Source organism: Aegilops tauschii, chromosome 3 (assembly GCF_002575655.3).
Source record: "Aegilops tauschii subsp. strangulata cultivar AL8/78 chromosome 3, Aet v6.0, whole genome shotgun sequence".
Lineage (NCBI taxonomy): Eukaryota > Viridiplantae > Streptophyta > Magnoliopsida > Poales > Poaceae > Aegilops > Aegilops tauschii.
The window spans coordinates 547,097,795-547,113,334 of NC_053037.3; positions in this window are offsets into that span (position 1 = coordinate 547,097,795).

A 15,540-nucleotide genomic window follows, 5' to 3' on the forward strand; every position below is an offset into this window, starting at 1 on the left:
ACTTCAGAATACTAAACAACACGTTCATCAGGTTTCAGTTGTCATAGCAAACACAATTTCACATAGTAGATAAAAAACATCTTCTGACAGGCAAATACGACAAAGGCAATCTAATCATCATCCGCAGCACCAGCGTCAACATCTTCGCCATGTGTATCAGTCTGAATCGTAATTCCCCAGAGTGTCATCTTCTTCTTCATCCTCAATGTCCTCGAACGTTGGCTTCTTCTTGATCAACTCTTGTATGTCCATAGCACGACAGGCAATCTTTTCGCCAGCGTCATTGACGTGATGGTTCTCAAAGATATTAGGAACATTTGTGGAATCTTGTACATCAGGAGCGGTGTAAGCATCATCTTGTTGTGCAACTTCATTAAACGAATTCCTCTGCTCAAACCTTTGCAATACTCTCCAGTCATCGCTACGTGCAAATGTGTCTTCCAAGAAAAATATCTGTGTTGCTTGATTTGCCAAAATAAAAGGCTCGTTGGTCTGGTACGCCGCCTTGACATTGATGGATTTGAAATAATCAGCAGCTCTGGGTTTTGCGATCCTGGAAAACAGGTTATACCAACGACAGCACAAAAGAACCACACACCAATGATCCTCGAAACTGGAGATATACTGCAACTGAACAATGTCTGTTATGTTAGCATACATTTTAGTTGTCACTCTTCCGTACGTATCCGTGCTCATGATGGCACTATTTTGTGTCTTCCTGCCTTCGTCGCGTGCAAGGGTGTTGTAGCGCACATCTCCAACAACGCAAGATTCATAATGTCTTACCCGAGTATCAGGACCCATTGCTAGTGCGTAAAGGGCATCATCAACTGCCTGCCCATCCTCCCGCATCTTCTTAACCTATGTTTAGAAAATAGACAAGCTGATCATCTTATGTACTCAATATATTAAAAAAACTGACAGTGCAATTCAAAAGCTTACATGGTTCTTGAACCATTTCGCAAATACTGCCATAACCAGTTTGTCAATGTTTCTTGGATTTTGCGGCAGTAACTCGTTTTTGTAGATGCTGCACAACATAGTGATCGCGTCAAAGGTCTAAATATATAAGAATGTGCTGCAAGTTTAGTAGATTACGATGTATAAGCTGCAGTACTTAGCACTTACTTGATATAAGGTAGTATCTCAGGACAGTTATTCAACACATACCAAACCATTTTGTCCAAATCTTTAAGTTTGTCCTCTTGTCGACTCTTCCCTGTAACTTGAACAGAATAATCGAAAACATTGAGCCCGGGATTGTCTTCACCCACCTCTTTTGCTAAGCTGATCAGTTGTTTCAATGTATTTTGAGCAGAATGTCAACGCTTCTGTAGCAATGTAGGCCTCTGCAATGGAAGCCTCAGGTCTAGCTCTATTCCTGACATAGCCCTTGAAAGTGCCTAGCCGCCTTTCAATAGGGTACATCCAGCCATACTATACTGGACCTCTATGTAGTGCCTCTTTAGGTAGATGAACAGCCAAATGCACCATCACATCAAAGAAGGCTGGAGGATATATCTTCTCAAGGTCGCATAGGATAGTTGGTATCTTGTCTCTAAGACGCTCCAAAGCATCTATCCTGATATTTCTACTGCAGAGTTCCCTGAAGAATTGTCCCAACTCTGCAACTGCTCTGTATAAGTCAGGGCGGCCCAATCCTCTAAGGATAACAGGTAAAACCATTTGAAGTAGGACGTGGCAGTCTTGAGTTTTCAACCCTTGTACCTTGTTTCCATCTGCACTGACTCTCCTTTCAGGGTTGGAAGCAAATCCATGTGGGAATCTCACACGTGACAGGACGTCGCATAATTCTTTTCTTTTTACCTTGTCCAAGACGTACACAGCTGGTGCCATATCCCGTGGTTTACCTTCATCTTGCACCTGCAAATCCTTTCTGATACCCAGATGTGTCAAATCAATCCTAGATTTTAAGGTATCTTTCGTCTTGCCTTCAATATTAAGAAGTGTGCCGATAATGCTGTCACATATATTTTTCTCGATGTGCATCACATCAAGATTATGCCGCATATCCAAATCTTTCCAATACTCCAAGTCCCACAAAGTGGACCTGCGGGTAAACAATAATCTCTCTTCTGCCCTACCATGCTTCCTTTTACCTACCATTACGAGGATGGTTTCCTGGTGTAATATGCCTGACCTTCTCTAATTCCACTTGCAACTCATCGGCGGTGAGCCTCTTTGGCGCATCATGGTTTTCATGCTTTGCATTGAACACGTGTCTTCGGTATTTTGTAGGACGCGGCTTGTCCTTGCAAGGAAATGGCGATGTCCAATGTAACATATCTTGCTAAGTATTGCGTATGACAGCGGATTCCTGTCACAGCGAACACATGCATTGTAACCATGTGGCGTTCGCCCTGACATAGTACCCAAAGCCGGATAATCATGGATGCACCAAATTATAACAGCACGCAAAAAGAAATCAGCTGGTGGGCTGCTTTATAGGTCTCGAGTGAGAACACCCTTCCAAAGCTATTGAAGTTCCTCCACAAGAGGCTCCATGAAAAAATCAAAATCCTTTCCAGGACTTTTTGGACCTGGGATGAGCAAGGCCATCATATAGTTTGATTCTTTGGTGCAGACATTTGGAGGCATGTTGTAAGGGATAACAAGCACTGGCCACATTCTATATATGGTGCTCTGGTGGCCAAATGGGTTAAATCCATCTGAAGCTAAGCCAAGTCTAATGTTCTCGGGTCAGCAGCAAACTTTTTGTGTTTCTGATTGAAGCTTTGCCACTCACTACCATGAGATGGATGGCTCATTACATTCTGATCTCTGTACTCCTGGTTCCTAGAATGCCACAGTACATCCTCTCTTGTTTCAGCATCATGAAACAACCTCTGCAATCTTGGTGTAATTGGAAAATGTCTCAGAACATTACGAGGAACCCTCTTCACAGCATCGCCATCTTTCCATCTTGATGATTTGCATTTCGGGCATTCACTTAAGTTGGCATAATCCTTCCGGAACAGAACACAATTATTCTTACAAACATGGATCATATCATATCCAATTCCAACTGCATGAAGGAAATTCTTCATTTTACTATAGGTGTGTGGCAGCTCAGACGCATCTAGGAAAGATTTGCGGAAAGCAGCCAAGATCGCATCGAATGATTTGTTGGTCATCCGCTCAGATGTCTTCACCTGAAGAAAGGTGACCATAGCTGAGAATACTGACAGCTTATTTCCTGGGGTGACAGCCACGTTGCATTGTGCCAACATGCGGGCCCACTATTTTTCTTCTGCAGGTGAAAGTTCATGAAATGCATAAGCATTTCGTAGCATTGTTTCAATGTTGGTCAAACTCACTGGCTCCGCCACCACCACCTCCTCCTCCTCTTCCACCTGACCATCAGGCAGGTCAAGATGGTGATCTGCTACTTCCACGTAGTCAGTAACATTGAGTTTCACAGCTTCACCATGATGAACCCACCTAGTATATGTGACCGACATCCCATACAAGTGTAGATGATTTTGCACAGTTGACAGGGGTCTTGTAACTGAATTCATAAAACTGCTACACAGGCAGAGGACATCTGATTTCGGACCACTGTACTCAGCTCTGATAAAGTTCATCAGTTTTCAACCCCCTCGACATATGCAGCGGAGAATCTTCGAGCAGAAGTTATCCAAGTCCTGTCCATCTGTTAGACATACAAATTAGTTCTTCTACTAGATATTACAGGAAAAACATATATGCTGTTTTATGAAGTCCAGAAAAAATACCTAGGTCGATGTCTAAAGCTATGGCAAGATATTTGGACAAGCAGATCTAAGTAACGAGATATATGTAAAGCTAGTTCAGCAATCAAATTTGAGTGCTAAATTATGGCAGGCTGTTTCAGCAGTCAATGAGGCCGAGCACACAGCCATCAAACTATCGATGGCCATCGCAGCAACAAAGATCGAGTATAAAACGGTGTACAGCTATTTCACCTAACAGATTGGCTACTAGACCATGGCAATCTCCGTCACAATAAATATATGGCAGGATATTTTAGCAACTAATTGGGCTTGGCATGCCATCTCAGCTAAGCAGAATGAGTGCAGAACAGGGCAAGGAAGCTTCTTAAGCAGAGCATACTGACTGTAAACTACTTCGGCAAATAGTGAGATTAACAGCGTCTATCAGCTAACATTCAGTGCTACACCGACATGCACGGGGCCTCAGTCTAGAATGTGCGTACCGTGGGAGAAGTTGACCGCCATGCGTCTCCACACGAACGCCGCCAGCGGTGGCGGTGCTGACCGCTGTGCGCCTCCACAAGAACGTCGCCACCGGTGGCGGCGCGGCTAGAGGACGTCAGTCTACCAGAGCGTACTGTGGGAGCGAGAGGATCACCGTGCGTCCCCTCGATGAACTGCGGTGCCGACGTATCGGCAAGGCGGGGAGGGCGGCTTTGGCATAGCGAATGAAGTGGAGGGGGCGGGGGGGAGGGGGTTTGGGGAATATTATTTGCTAGTTCCGAAGGGCGGTTGAATTTGGGATTTGGGGGGAATTTTTTTTGCGGGGGGGGGGGGGGGGGGGGGATTTTCGCGCGGTGGGCGGGGGGAGTTTGGCGCATGGTCGGTTTCTCCAAGTGCATTCCCACATGTCAGTGAAGAGGCAAGTCGAAGCGCGTTCCGTTTGCGTGAGCCGTGTGCAGGACCGAATGTGTGTGGGGTGCAATGCGACCGCGACAGGGGTGCTGTGAGTGTACCGCCTTTTTTCCTTTTAAACTAGGTGCTTCGCCCCCTAAAGAAAAAAAGAACTTGGTGCTTCGCGCGATCCATCAATACTACTACTAGTAATCCGGTAATCCCGACTAAAACGGCGGGATCGGGTCTTTTCCCGCGCGATATGCTGGGAGGTTGGCTTAGTTGGGTTTTTTAGGACGAGTAATGCTACACCTACGTAATCCCAGTTACGTAATTAACGTAATGTGAAACGTGTGAGCTGTTGATTGTAGATTGGGGGAGGGAGGGGCCCACCACCATGAAAATCAAGGAGGAGAGAGAGGCAATTTACGTTAACCCTTTTGTAGGTTCCCGTAGATGTAGAAAGATGTGAAGTGCGTGAATGTGTAGTGGACATACTATTGGAGTGCCTAAGATAAATTGTGTATGTAGACTATGTGTTTATTTTACTTCGCATATTACCTTTGTCTCGGTTCAATAAAAAGCAGAGTTGGTGATGATGGTGTACCTGCCATCCTGCAACATAGGCCGTCTGATCTATATCTAACGGATAGGAAGGAAACTATGACAATTTACCCACACTCCTCTCCACATTTGCAGATAAGGCCTTCCCTCATTCATCCTTTTCTCCCACAAGATCTTGATGTTCCATGCAATGCACGGGCATCTTGCTAGTACTCCTACAATATACTATATTATTGTGAAAGTTCATATACACCGGCCGAGATTAATGCAAACACGGCAGATTTTCATTACATTTCAAACTTTTATAGGACTGAAAAATAAAAGAAACCCGACCCTAAACCTATTCTACAGCGGCGACCGACGTCCTCCATCTGCGATCTCCATGTACGGGGGCGGGGTTCAAGACCCGTGAAGTGAAGGTGTGGTCTCCCGCGAGGAAGAGTAGAACACGGGAGACGGATCGACCAGTTGGCACACCATGCCCTGCCGCCTCCCATGCCCTACTCATCCTGGGAGGAGTCCTCGACCTCGGCGGTGCCGGACGTTGGACGGCGGCAAGTAGGACGCGTGGCTGAAGGTGCTCCCGTCGTTGGCTGCCAGCGTCGCCACCGCTTGTGTGGTCGCGTCCGCGTCCGGCTACGCCGCTATGGTGTCGTGAGCGGCAACTTGAGCGAGGGCGGCGACCTCGAGCTTCATCCCCGAAGACAAGCTCTCCCACAGAGCGTTCGCGCTCGAGGTCATGGCGGATGTGGTGCCAGGCAGCAGGATGATGCGCTATGGTGTGGAGGTTAGCTGGGCATTGCCGCTTTAAGTAGCGCATTCCGGCGAGGCCAAGTGTCCGGGTGCATCATTAAGTCGCCGAAGTTGGTTCCTCGGGCACCGAGCCTCTTAACAACGGCATACGGATGGACGACATGAATGCGGGCAGCTGGCGCCGGCTGGGAACGCACCATGCGACGACGCGAGGGGCGAGGGTTTTTGGTGTGCCAGGGTAGTCAGCTGCAGTCGTGGCAATGTTGGAGATGCCCTTTGCTCACATGCGACCCCACATGTCATTGAAAAAGCAATACGACCCGGCATGGTCTCAGGTCCTGGGGATGGAGTTGGCCGCGCTGCACCACTCCGCGGACGCAGCACGGTGCGCGCGCACTTCGGCGCCCCGTGCATCCTCGACGAGCCGGGTGTTGATCTGCTGGTCGTGCCACAGCGCTAACGCCACCCTTGGCACACTGAAACCGACCGTGTAAAGCGACAATGAGCGTGTCGCTCCCGCATGCCTCATTTGAACATTCCGCCGAGTATCATTCACATGTGGGCCTAGACCATGCTTGTATTTCCAATGTTGTAATTTCTCCGACATGCATACAAACAAACTGTTCCTTTGAAGTTTCACTTTGCCTCCACTACGTGTCTCTTCCCGTCTTAGTTTTGACATCCCATTCGGTTCATGCCCCGGCACATCTTGACGAGATCGATTGATGTTGAGAGATCAATTGCGTGTCGTGCAAGGAGACAAAGGTTTGGTCTGTTTCTATGATAGAAATGACCGGCGGGGAGGGGGGGTCTGTGGGGATCAGAGGGAGTATATTATACGTTCATAAGCGAAACAAACGTATTGTACCCACCATAGTCCTCTTTCAATCGATCTCCGGACCCCGAGATGAAATCGAGAGAGAACGAGTGGGTGCATGTGTGATACCTAAGGCGGATTCATAATTTTGAACCGGTGATCATAGCATCCACAAATCATATATAAAGCGTATTCAATGTTTGTTTCGCTCTTGAATGTACAATATACTCCCTCTGATCCTTTCTGGTAGTTTACATATAAGTTTTATGTGTAGTCAAAGTATCTCTACTTTGATCAAACTTACAGAAAAAAAGTATCAACATTCAACAACGCCCAATCAATATTGTTAGATTTGTGCGTACTCCTAGATTTGTATTCAAACAGACATGGTTTCCAAATTTTTTTCAAGCACGTGAATGTGCTTGTTCTCGCGCATGCTCTTTCTACTAGGATTTCACCACGTATAGCCAGTCCAATAGTAACTTTTTTAAGCTCCCTGTCCAATTGTACTAGTAGAGTACTGGCAACATCTGTAGTAGAGTATGCAGTGCTCATAGTACTCCCTCCTTCCATTTTTATAGGGCCTATGTGGAGGAGAGAGATGTGAAAAATTAAAGGGAGTGAGCTCTCATGCAAGAGCCTAGCTATATACACATTCCTAGTTAAATACAATAAATATGAAGAAAGAGATAGAGAGGAGATGGAAAAAAGTACTAATACAATAGCCAACCTTATATTTTTTTTGCGGGAAATAGCCCACACTACTGTATGAGTGCATATAGATGATGGCTATAGATGACATGGCAGTTCCTTATAGCCATCGGCTGGCTATATTATTAACCATGGTCCAATGCGTTTTTCAAAACCGCCTTTGACAATTGACAAGATTAACAGTACATGAGATGTATAATGTGAAAATTATATCATTTGAAGCTCCTTTCACATACGAATTTGACCGTATGCTTTGTGTAAGTTGCATGTCATATATTATTACTCTAACATTTGGTCAAAGTTAGCCTCAAAAAACGCATTAGGCCCTATAGATGGAAGGAGGGAGTAGTAGTTGACGGTGTCCTGGACTAGGGGGTACTCATCATGTCGTCTCCCGATCAGTTGGATTGGGCCGAGGACCCCCATGGCGGTATACTCATGGGCCAGTTCGGACAGCTGCCGCATACAAGGAAGATTCCACAAGACTTGGTGATCAAGATAAGGACTCCTCCCCACCGGCGTATTCGGCTAGGACTCTTGTTATCCTAGGCCTCTGGTGCATTATATAAACTGAGGCCAGGCCAGTCGATAGAGATATACACAATCATAATCATAGGCTAGCTTCTAGGGTTTAGCCTCTACGATCTCGTGGTAGATCAACTCTTGTAATACTCATATCATCAATATCAATCAAGCAGGAAGTAGGGTATTACCTGCATCGAGAGGGCTCGAACCTGGGTAAACATCGTGTCCCCCGCCTCCTGTTACCATTAGCCTTAGACGCACAGTTCGGGACCCCCTACACGAGATCCGCCGGTTTTGACACCGACATTGGTGCTTTCATTGAGAGTTCTGCTGTGTGATCGGCAAAAGGATCAATGGCTCGATGGCAGATCAACTGCGACGTCGGCTTCTTCGTCACCGGCTCGACTGGTCACCTTGGCTTGACCGAGGACTGCGCCCTACCTCCGATCGTCATGTTCGGAGGAGAGCCTTCATCAACATCAACTCCTATCTCTATCAAGATCATGGAGGAATCATCCAGGGAGCCCGGGGGCTCAACGTCAACATTGCCCTCGCGCGACCGTCCTATTTTTCTGGACAGCGAACTTGTATCCGCCGCCACCGCCTCCTCAAGTGTCGGGTGAACAAAGATATGATATTAGTACTTCGGTACATACTATCATTATACATAAAATTCTTTTACCCAAGTCACTTGGGGGCTCTTATATGAGCCGTTTTATAATAAGTGTTCTTCTTCTTAGTCGTTGCAAAGTTTTTTATTATTATTATTTATCACTCCTTTCTCAACGCAAGTGTGTGGTCAATAGCCGGATAGTCTTGCTTCTCTCTAAAGCCGCTTGAACTTAGTTTGCTAAACTAGCCTCGGAGAAGCACTCCGCCTTCGGGATAAGGAGGTTGAAGCCGTAGGCTGACCCACTTGAAGTCTTGAGATAGGATGTGTCATTGTAAAGCACGACAGCAACACAATTTTCTTTTTCTAAGACCAATTTTTGATTTGGCACCGAACACTTGATCTAGTTCGGTCATCCAGTTTTTACTGAAGTTTTTGGTTTTCCAAGCCTATGGCACTTTTAAGCTATTTGTGTGTTTCTAGCATTAGTCTCGTAGTGCCGCGCCGGACACCTTTAGGGATTCGGCAAAAACATTCTCGGACATTGATGTATATGCATCGGTTTTGAATTGCGTCTTTGGTCAATAGTTGGGTTGCCCGGCTCCTATGCTTGCCTCCTACATTCCGCTTTGTTCGGCTAGGTGCGCAACGGGAGAACCACTGCGATTGTGCTTCCAGCTAGCATGGTTAAACGCCTCAGTGGAGAAAGCCGAAACCTGACTGTCACAATAAGCGTAAACTGGTTAGCGATCCGATGACTGTGTTAAATGACGGGCCGTTCATAATATTGGCCGAAGTGTTTACGGCTTGACCTCGACTGTCGCCGAACACTAACCGGAGGCTACTAACTGGCCTTCCAACTTTAAGCTCCTATGACTAAGTGAAAGTTATAAAACCCACATATCTGATTGCCTCATTTCTGCTAACACAACCGCCTCCGGGCACCGAGACGTCGGCTAAGGGTTGTTTTGTTAGTGCGGAAACACCCTGTGTAGTATCTACTAAGGGGTAGAAGCCGACGATGGGCCACTTTCAACTGATAAACGGTCGCAATGGAGTCAAAATAATGATGTAAAGTACTTGGACACATAGAATCATTACACATAATCTGTGATTTTACTCTGGATATCGAACCTTAATTCGGCCACCCGTGCCCACATTAAGGCTCGGGGGCTACTGGGCTTCGTGCTCATTATTTATAAATATTAAAGGGGCAGATCGATCCCCTGATTTGGTGTTGCCACCCGACCAGTGTCTCGGGGGCTACTGCATTGCTTATTCAATGCAGAGAATTCAAAGTGCTCAGTGTTCGGCTTGACCGAACTATGCGCATACGCGTCTTCGGACAATAATAGGTACCATATGGACCTATCCGGCATCAAGCTAGTATATTGCGGTGACTTCTCACGACCCTCTCTCAGGGGCCCGTTCGCCGATCACTGTTATCTCTAATATATTACACTGCGTTTTTATTCCTATGTATGCTGCCGAGCTAGGAGTTGATCCTCAGGCCGATTTCACGACCTGAGTCTCAGAAGCTACTAGGATCAGCGGTTTCATATTTTCCTTCAGGTGCATCTCGGATTTTAGACCGACACACACCTTGAGGGCTACGGGATATACATATCCTTGCTATATATCTTGGCGGAGAATAAATTGCACCAATAAAAAATATTCACAAAAAATCAGCCCGCTGACGGGTGGTGTACCACCTCGGAAGTAGTCCGGCATAAAGCTCGGGCGCCAGTGGCTGGCTCCATAGAGGGCATTCCGGCATTGAGCTCGGCTAAACTCCTTCAACTTTTTAGAACCAAGGTGATCTATGACACCTCGGATACAGTCCGGCGTTGGAGCTCAGACATAGTCCGGCGTTGGAGCTTGGATATAGTCCGGCGTTGGAGCTTGGGTATAGTCCGACGTTGGAGCTCGGATACAGCCCGTCGTTGGTACCCGGCTGCAAAACATACCTCGAATACAGTCCGGCATTGGGGCTTGGACACAAGAGGACATTGCCGCCCGGGAACAACTTCAAACCCGAGGTGTGGCATAAAAATAACAAGGCATTGATAAAGGCCGGAAACTTAAAGGGGCTCCTCGGATACCCGACGTGTAAACTCGTCGGATGCACTTCGGCGATCCTCAAGATCGAGGATGAGAAGATTTGTTGAACCATTTTTCAAGACCAACTACCGAAGATGAAGAACAGTTCGGAAGAATCGAGGAGCGTCCCCAACTTGAAGACCGGTTTAGGGGGCTACTGACGGTGTCCTGGACTAGGGGGTACTCATCACGTCGTCTCCCGATCAGTTGGATTGGGCCGAGGACCCCCATGGTCGTATACTCACGGGCCAGTTCGGACAGCTGTCAAATACAAGGAAGATTCCACAAGACTTGGTGATCAAGATAAGGACTCCTCCCCACCGGCGTATTCGGCTAGGACTCTTGTTATCCTAGGCCTCTGGTGCATTATATATACCGAGGCCAGGCTAGTCGATAGAGATATACACAATCATAATCATAGGCTAGCTTCTAGGGTTTGGCCTCTACGATCTCGTGGTAGATCAACTCTTGTAATACTCATATCATCAAGATCAATCAAGCAGGAAGTAGGGTATTACCTCCATCGAGAGGGTCCAAACCTGGGTAAACATCGTGTCCCCCGCCTCCTGTTACCATTAGCTTTAGACGCACAGTTCGGGACCCCCTACCCGAGATCCGCCGGTTTTGACACCGATAGTAGTGGAAGTGGATCCTCTGACGTAGGTATCCCTGCCTTACCCTCCCTTTCGTTCAGTTACTGGCGGACCCCATGCTTGCTAGGCCCCGCATGTCAGTTATTCAATGGGTTCGGCCACGTCTGGGGATCCTCATCCATAGTATACTCCCTCCGTTTTTATTTACTAGCACAAATCCCGTGCGTTGCAACGGGAAAAAAATCAATATCTGTTTATCAAAAAGTTCACCCGAGTGGACATTTTTAAATATCACTCTTTCTTACAATCCCATGAAATCTTGTATAGCAGCCATGACCCACAATCCCATTTAATCTCTCTCTCTCTCTGTCTCTTTGTTTGGTAGTTACCTTTTTTTAGGTGAATGTTTGGTAATTAGCTGGTCGTGAGATCAAACAACCAAGCAAGCTGAAGTAGTTTCTTTTATTTTAGGAAGTGCACCCGTATACTTATGACCCACAATAAAAAAATTGAAGGCCCAGCTTGCTTGCTCGGCTCTGGCCCATTACTGGTGGAGCGAGACGCAACCCCCAGTAGCAATCGATCCGAAAGCAGAGATACGTAGGAACCACCTCGAAGTAGTACCACCTCGCGTATATATCTTTTTATAAATACAAAATCATTTAAGGGGGACGAAACTAAGAATATCACCTTGGTTTATTAATAGGTATAGACTCCGCATAAAACGGAGGGAGTGGTAGTATAAATGACGCGGGCGGGGGAGGGGAAGGGACGTCGGTTTGCTCTCAACTGTGGTCCCACAAGCGAGCGAAAACGCAAGACGAAGCGCGTTCCATTCGGTGAGCGATGTGGAGGGTCCAGCATGCCGGGGTGCAACGCGAACGCGACAAGAGCGATGTATAGTCAAAACCGATTGACCGGTCGTCACCAGAACCACTATTCACACCAGAACCTTCGCTGCTCGGCCTACGCCAGCCACTGCCCCAAAACCACACCTCCTCTCCAGCCCATCCCCCCATGTTTCGATCCCCTAGCCCGCATCAAGCGTCCCCTAGTTCGCCGGAAAGCCATGGTGCGCTGCAAGATCACGTACTACAAGATGCTGACGCCGGAGCGCCGCGCAGAAATCACGGCGGCGGTCGGCGCCGCAGACCTCCGTTCCCAAGCTCACTTTGCGGCGGGCCAATCCCCGAGTTCTGTGAAGCCAAGCTACGAGGAGGAGGAAGCCGATCCAATTTTCATGGCAGAGGTCGTGGCGCAGAAGGCCCCCGATGGGTATGAGACGATGGACGTCGACTTCGTGCCAGCGTCCGGGTCCCCCTGGTGCAGGCGGACCAACGGTTCACCCTGGCGATACTAAAGGAGGACTGGGAGGAAGAGGCTCAACTCGACGCGGAGCGCGTGCATGCCGCTGCCATCGAGGCTCTCCTGCAGGCGGAACCGGATGTCGTGGATGTGAACTGGGCAGCGGAGGCTCAACTTGAGGCGGGGCGCGCGGATGCCACTGCCATCGAGGCCCTCCTGCAGGCGGAACCGGGCGTCCTCGACTTGAACCGGGCGGCGGAAGCTCAACTCGATGTGGAGCGCGCGGTTGCCGCTGCCATCGAGGCCCTCCTGCAGGCGGAACCGGACGTCCTCGACTTGAACGGGGCGGCGGAGGCTCAACTTGACGCGGAGCACACGGATGCTGCTGCCATCGAGGCCCTCCTGCAGGTGGAACCGGACGTCCTCGACTTGAACCGGGCGGTGCTCTCGTCCGTGCAGAGCGCCCGCACGCTCCGCGTGAACGAGTAGCTGGAGGCCAAGGACAACCACGGTGTGGAGACACACGTCGGCAGCTACGGCTGGCTCGCGCCGGCAGCCAAAGATGACGAGGCCGTCTCGTTCCGCGAGCAGTGATAGTTTTTATTTATGTTGTTATTTTTAGGGATCTTTTGCTGTGTAAAAACATATATTGTTATGCAAGTCGCCTGACTTTCATCATTTGGGTCAGTCTACCGTTTCAGGCTATTGGATGAATATCCTACGTCTCCTAACCCTTCATCCTCACCTCTTCTTCTTCCCCAACAGACCACCGCACGGGCCGTACGGATCCTCCCCAACATGCAGTTGGATAAACATATTGTATGAACGAAAATTATGAGTCAGCGGTAGGATGGCTGAGTTTGGTTTGTTCACAAGCGGTAGCACGTCTCAGTGAGGGTGCGTTCCCTTGGTTGGGTTTGCGGCGTGCAAGAGTGACTGTGTGAGGGTGCGGACCGACCGTGTGAGGGTGCGGTGCGACCGCGACAGCCATGCGCAAGTGTACCTCCTTTTCATTTTGAAAACTTTAGGCAAGCTTGGTAAAAATGTGTGGCGAAGTATGGCAATGCAAGGCCTAGACCCAAACAGGATAAGTACGTACGTACTAGGAGTACTGGTGTTAATAAAGAAAGGCAGGGTTTTCCTTCAAGGGATTAATCAATACAAATCCTCGTTTGACGTGTCAATTAATGCATATTTTTTTCTCCAAAGCCCAAAGAGCTAACCATCTCACTCTTCATCGCTTGATTAATGCAGCGCCATGCAAACCAACCTTCTCACTTCCGCATGCATGCAAGGGTATATTAATGTCCTTGGTTGCTAGTACGAGGCAAACCCCTTCAATTTTGCCTCTATTAGTGTTAGTGGCCTTTTGCAAATTGTAATTTTGATATACTGGCCTTGTGTACAAAAAAATGGAGGTAGTAACTATTTGACTTCCTTCCCCATTGCGGTGACGTCGACGATATCTCGAACATTGTGGTTTTGCGAAGTGCATTCGATGGAGAACACCGTTGAGGGAGACCACCGGACGCAAGTGTCGCCTGCAAGCCGAGACAACCGCCTTATTTGCATCCAGGAAGTCCGTTGAAGTAAAGGACGCTTAAACGTACTAGTACTACTAGTACACAATAGCATCGTTCGTCCAACTTAGTGCAGTGAGGTGGTTTCTCGAAGAAGACGATGGAGAAGCGGGTCAGCGAAGAGTGAAATGATGGTTGCTTCGTCCGTGCTTTGTGATTTGACACCTCAATGCTTTGTGATTTGTGATAGAAGGGACAGGGGAGTAGACTTTGTGCTCTATACTGTACATGCGTCCAAGCACGGGAGCAAGAGGAGAGACGTTGCATTTTTCTATTCCTTCAATCAATAAAGCAGGGAGCTTTCGTTCCATCTTTTTGGCTTTGGCAGCACTGTGCACAATGGTTCCCATCGATGCCAAAAGCTATTTTCACATTTGGCTACACATTGTGGATGCCCTTAACCGTACCACTTGGTTTTGCTCCTGTGTGCTATCTATACAAATCTCAATTATATTGATCTAAAAAATTATAGAATCAAGATTAGTAAAAACGGAGATGACTTTGCCGCACGGATGCCGGGGGAGGTTTCTTATTTTTAGAGGACGTTGGCCTGGCGGTTTGCTAACATGTGGTCCCATGTGTCAGTGCTTTACCAAGCCGATCCGCGTCCCACATGAGGCAGAACAACGGCAGAAGCAACACGTGGTTAACTTGAAGAAGATGAGGGAGAAGCGGATTCAGCAACGAGTGAAATGATGGTTGCTTCGTCCCTCCAACTTCTTTTTTAGCATTATTACTTCGTCCCTCCAACTTAACTGCGGGAAAGGTGCAGCTTTGTGATTTGACGCCTCATTGCTCATTACTACGCCGACGCCATGACTGGGGTGCTTCACCCCTGCTGCTCTGCACTATATTTCGGTATGGCGCATGGACCCGGTAGCGTGATGTCCCACATGTCGGCGAACGGGACTATAACATTTATGAAAGCGAGTGCTCCACTCTTACGACGGAGGAGTACACGACACGGCGGCCCCGTGAACTGTCACTTGTACTGTATAGTACTATAGTTTTGTTGTTTCGCACGATCCATCGATACAAACCCGATTAAACACGAAAGGGCGGGATTTTTCCCGCGCGGTAGATGATACTGGCCATACATTTCAAAGGCAATTTTAATGTATGCAAACTGAATAATTAAGTCACAATATGATATCTAGTAAAACTAAAAACACATATGATTTATTATGTTAGAGTGTAGTAGTAGTGCTGTATTGCATAGTTGTTAGATGTAACATGCGAGAACGTGTAGAGATGTAGTTTTGGAGGGCCCACATAGAGAAAAGCGTAATACGGTCACCAAACTTCAGAATACGCTCATGACGGTCACTATATACGTTTTGCGGTGATTATGCGGTCACTTGCTCACCGTTCAGCA